This window comes from Heteronotia binoei, chromosome 2 (assembly GCF_032191835.1).
Source record: "Heteronotia binoei isolate CCM8104 ecotype False Entrance Well chromosome 2, APGP_CSIRO_Hbin_v1, whole genome shotgun sequence".
Taxonomy (NCBI): domain Eukaryota; kingdom Metazoa; phylum Chordata; class Lepidosauria; order Squamata; family Gekkonidae; genus Heteronotia; species Heteronotia binoei.
Window position 1 is genome coordinate 5,748,437 of NC_083224.1, and position 5,718 is coordinate 5,754,154.

The following is a 5,718-nucleotide window of genomic DNA, read 5'->3' on the forward strand; positions in this document are numbered from 1 at the left end:
TCTTCGGAGTGGAGGACGGGATATAAATCCAGTATCTTCATCTACCTCACAGGGTGTCTGTTGTGGGGGAGGAAGGGAAAGGAGATTGTGAGCTGCTCTGAGACTCTTCGGAGTGGAGGGCGGGATATAAATCCAATATCTTCATCTACCTCACAGGGTGTCTGTTGTGGGGGAGGAAGGGAAAGGAGATTGTGAGCCCCTCTGAGACTCTTCGGAGTGGAGGACGGGATATAAATCCAATATCTTCATCTACCTCACAGGGTGTCTGTTGTGGGGGAGGAAGGGGAAGGAGATTGTGAGCCGCTCTGAGACTCTTCGGAGTGGAGGGCGGGATATAAATCCAATATCATCTTCTTCTTCTTCTACTCAGACTGGCAGCGGCTCTCCAGGGTCTCAAGCTGAGGTTTTTCACTTCTGTTTGCCTGGGCCCTTTTTTGGAGATGCCGGGGATTGAACCTGGGACCTTCTGCTTACCAAGCAGAGGCTCTACCACTGAGCCACCGTCCCTCCCTAAATGTGTGAGCCAGAAGCTAAAATACCGTGAGCTCGCTCACGCTGAGAGGGAACGACCAGTGTTCCCTCTAAGCTGAGTGAGCGCGAGCTAGCTCGCAGATTTTTAGCCTCCAGCTCACACGTTTTTGTCTTCGCTCAGGAAGGAGGACCCCGGAACACACTCATTGATGCAGGAGCTCACAACGTTAATGCAAGTAGCTCACAAAGTAGGATTTTTGCTCGCAAGGCGCTGCAGTTTAGAAGGGGCATTGGTCACAATGCACACAAAAGGTTAGCACCGTCCCTGATTCAGGAGCGATGAATCTAATTACGGAGACTGCAGGATTCCGAACCTTCATTCAGACACACAGGGGTGCTTCTTGCTTCGCAGTACCAACGATCTGCCACGTTCCACGCAATGATATGCATAAGCAGAGGCGAACCAGTACAAAGCCCATGGGCAGCATGTTTGAGGGAACTAGAATGATTCAAGGTTTGGAACACTTTCCCTATGAAGAAAGGTTAAAGCGCTTGGGGCTCTTTAGCTTGGAGAAAAGTTGACTGCGGGGTGATATGATAGAGGTTGACAAGATTATGCGTGGGATAGAGAAAGTCCTTTTCTCCCTCTCTCACAATACAAGAGCTCGTGAGCTTTCAATGAAATTGCTGAGCAGTCAGGTTAAAACAGATAAAAGGAAGTCCTTCATCACCCAAAGGGTGATTCACACATGGAATTCACTGCCACAGGAGGTGGTGGCAGCTACAAGCATAGCCAGCTTCAAGAGAGGGTTAGATAAAAATATGGAGCAGAGGTCCATCAGTGGCTATTAGCCACAATATATATGTGTGTGTGTGTGTGTGTGTGTGTGTATGTATATGTGTGTTTGTGTGTGTGTATACATGTATGTACACACACACATATATTGGCCACTGTGTGACACAGAGTGTTGGACTGGAGGGGCCACTGGCCTGATCCAACAGGGCTTCTCTTACGTTCTTATCTGACACAGAACGTTGGACTGGATGGGCCACTGGCCTGATCCAACAGGGCTTCTCTTATGTTCTTATGTGACACAGAGTGTTGGACTGGAGGGGCCATTGGCCTGATCCAACATGGCTTCTCTTATGTTCTTATGTGACGCAGAGTGTTGGACTGGATGGGCCACTGGCCTGATCCAACAGGGCTTCTCTTACGTTCTTATCTGACACAGAACGTTGGACTGGATGGGCCACTGGCCTGATCCAACAGGGCTTCTCTTATGTTCTTCTGTGACACAGAGTGTTGGACTGGATGGGTCATTGGCCTGATCCAACATGGCTTCTCTTATGTTCTTATGTGACACAGAGTGTTGGACTGGAGGGGCCATTGGCCTGATCCAACAGGGCTTCTCTTACGTTCTTTGAGGGAAATATACCTACTAGGGTTTACCAGATCCAGGCTGGGAATTCCTGGAGATTTGGCAGGGCCCAGCAGACATTTCCTCCCCCCCCCCACTTTCTGATGATTCTGAAGTGGGGGGCGGGCCTCCAAACTGGGGGTTCCCCTGCCCCCACCTGGAGATTGGCAACCCTAGTAAAGGGCAGGGACTTCAGCTGAGGAGAATGCCATGCGGTCCCCCTTCCAAAATAGTAAAGAGTCCTGTAGCATTTTGAAGACTAACAAATTTTAGAGACAGCTGAGATGGACTATTTATCTTCACTACTAGGTGGCAACTCTAAGGAAGAAGCAAGGAAACACTGGGTGCCAGTATAACTTTGGTTGGACACTTCTGGCTGATTTTTTGAATGAGAATGATGTGACTTCTTATTGTTTACTATTGTATACATTGAGCCTATGATCCAATTTAGACAAGTATAAGCGTGAACTGACAATATTCATACAATACTGGTTATTGGTTGTTTTGACTTTATCCTGAACTTACCAAAATACTCGATGGCCTTTCTATTTGTAGTGATATATTGACATACAGAATGTACTGCTTTTGAACATATGAACATATGAAGCTGCCTTATACTGAATCAGACCCTTGGTCCATCAAAGTCAGTATTGTCTACTCAGACTGGCAGCGGCTCTCCAGGGTCTCAAGCGGAGGTTTTTCACACCTATTTGTCTGGACCCTTTTTTGGAGATGCCAGGGACTGAACCTGGGACCTTCTGCTTACCAAGCAGATGCTCTACCACTGAGCCACTGTCCCTCTTTTTATCTATGCATTGTCTTCTTTTAAAGTAAAGGTAGTCGCCTGTGCAAGCACCAGTTGTTTTCCACTCTGGGGTGACGTCACATCACGACGTTTTCACGGCAGACTTTTGACGGGGTGGTTTGCCCTTGCCTTCCCCAGTCATCTACACTTCCCCCCCCCCAGCAAGCTGGGGACTCATTTTACCAACCTCGGAAGGATAGAAGGCTGAGTCAACCTGGAGCCAGCTACCTGAACCAGCTTCCGCTGGGATTGAACTCAGGTCGTGAGCGGAGGGCTTGGACCGCAGTACTACAGCTTTAACAGTCTGTGCCACGGAGTCCCTTAAAGGAAAGGCCCCCTGTGCAAGCACCCGTTGTTTCCGACTCTGGGGTGATGTTGCTTTCCCAACGTTTTCACGGCAGACTTTTTACGGGGTGGTTTGCCCTTGCCTTCCCCAGACATTTACGCTTTCCCCCGCAGCAAGCTGGGGACTCATTTGACCGACCTCGGAAGGATGGAAGGCTGAGTCGACCTGGAGACGGCTACCTGAACCAGCGTTCGCTGGGATTGAACTCAGGTTGGGAGCAGAGGGCTCCGACTGCAGTACTGCAGCTTTGCCACTCTGTGCCAAGGGGCTCTTTGTCTACTTTTATCCCACAGCTATTCCTCCTGCCCTTGCTTTTTTATGGACATTTAATAAAACTTAAAAAAAAAAAAGACTAACAAATTTTATTGTTGCATAAGCTTTTGAGAAACACAGCTCTCTTGGTCAGAACAGAATCACCTTCCCAAGTGACCATTTCCTCCGTGGGAACTGATCTGTGTCACCTGGAGATCAATTGTAATAGTTAGGGATCTCCAGGCACCACATGGAGGCTGGCAACCCTAGGAGAGCCATGATTTTTTTCTGCAGACGGTGACATCCAGGCTGGGGAAGCTGAGACATCTTACATGCCGGGGATTTACTGTCCTTTACCCTGATCAGCTTTTCCTAAGGATAATCCTTAAGAGTTCTGCCATGTTCATCCCATCCCATCGGTGACGGAACGGATGCCTCATTGTAGACAGCTTTGGATTTCAGTCGCTGTAAAGATTTGACGCAGTGAGGCACGAAGATTAATGTCACCTCCCAGGTAAAATTGCCACCACATCATAAGGACGCCTTTGTCTGAATATCGTGAACAGCTAATGCTCCGAGCGAGATAAAATTTGGGATCATTTCCTGGGTCGAACAGGCGTTACACAAGCGTTACGCAATTGGGACCAAACAAAAATCCATCCCAAAACTCATCAGCTCAATTTCTTCTGGTAAAAGGAGACAAAATTACATAATTTCATCTCCTGGAGAAATTTCCCCCACCCCGGTGGAGTTTACAGAAAGGCTGGGAAGTGTTGACTCCAATTCCAAGAACGAACACATTATCGCATTAAAGGATGCTTTCATCCGGGGAAAAGGTGATTCTGTGGATGACTGAGAAACCAAATTCTTTAAGAGGTGTTTCTGTTTCTTCACTTTCTTCAAGGCGGGAACAAGCCATAGATTATCCTTTAACATTTCTAATCCTTTAACATTTCCTAGGGGACAAAAGCCTGCCAAAGCCAGTTTTCGCAAGGGCTGTCTTACTCTGACCTGTCATGTATCAATAAACAGCTATTCTTGCAATGGACTGTCGCTGATCATTGAACTGCCCGAGACTTGACACTCTGGCCTTGCTGGTGGACCTTCTGATGCCACCTGCATTTTGGCCACTGTGTGACATGGAGTGTTGAACTGGATGAGCCATTGGCCTGATCCAACATGGCTTCTCTTATGTTCTTCTATGGAGCTGAGGTCCATCAGTGACTATTAGCCACAAATAATAGTTGGAACTCTCTGTCTGGGACAAGTGATGCTTTGTCCTCTTAGTGCTTGGGGAGTCATGGGGGTGTTCTGGACTACTGGCAACACTGATGGATCTCCTGATGGCACCTGGTTTTTTTGGCCACTGTGTGACACAGACTGTTGGACTGGATGGGCCACTGGCCTGACCCAACATGGCTTCTCTTACATTCTTATGTCTGGGGCAAGTGATGCTCTGTATTCTTGGTGCTTGGGGGGTAAGAGTGGGAGGGCTTCTAGAGTTCTGGTCCCGCTTGTGGATTTCCTGATGACTCCTTGGTTTGGGCCACTGCGTGACACAGAGTGTTGGACTGGATGGGCCACTGGCCTGATCCAACATGGCTTCTCTTCTGTTCTTATGTCTGGGGCAGTGATGCTCTGTATTCTTAGTGCTTGCGGGGGGCACAGTGGGAGGGCTTCTAGTATCCTGGCCCCACTGGTTCAATCCCCGGCATCTCCAACTAAAAAAGGTCCAGGCAAGTAGGCGTGAAAAACCTCAGCTTGAGACCCTGGAGAGCCGCTGCCAATCTGAGTAGACAAGACTGACTTTGATGGACTGAGGGTCTGGTGCAGTAGAAGGCAGCTTTATATATTTAGGGGAGGGATAGTGGCTCAGTGCTAGAGCATCTGCTTGGGAAGCAGAAGGTCCCAGGTTCAATCCCCGGCATCTCCAACTAAAAAAGGTCCAGGCAAGTAGGCGTGAAAAACCTCAGCTTGAGACCCTGGAGAGCCGCTGCCAGTCTGAGTAGACAATACTGACTTTGATGGACCAAAGAGGGTCTGATTCAGTAGAAGGCACCTCCAGATGTTCGTATGCCCTCTTACAACCATTCAATGAAGAAGGCAGCATTTTGCCTTGGGCAAAGCATCACTACATTTTTTGGACACTTCCCAAAGCCACCAAAGTAGGGAGACACACACCACCGGGTGCTGAGCAAGCGACACCTTTTATTGTAAGTTGATACACAGGGGGCTGTATGGTTTGGGGAGGGGATCCTCCCTTGGCAGAGTCAGGCTGGCTACGCGGCATTTGATCAGGCTACAGCCCTGCAAGAAGCAGGAGGAGGCAAAGCCGAAGTTTCTTCTTCCGCAGCCGAAGGATTCTCAAGGCGAAGCAGGGAGTGGCAATTCTTCAGGCGTGTTTCACAGCAAAGGCGGGCGTCTCT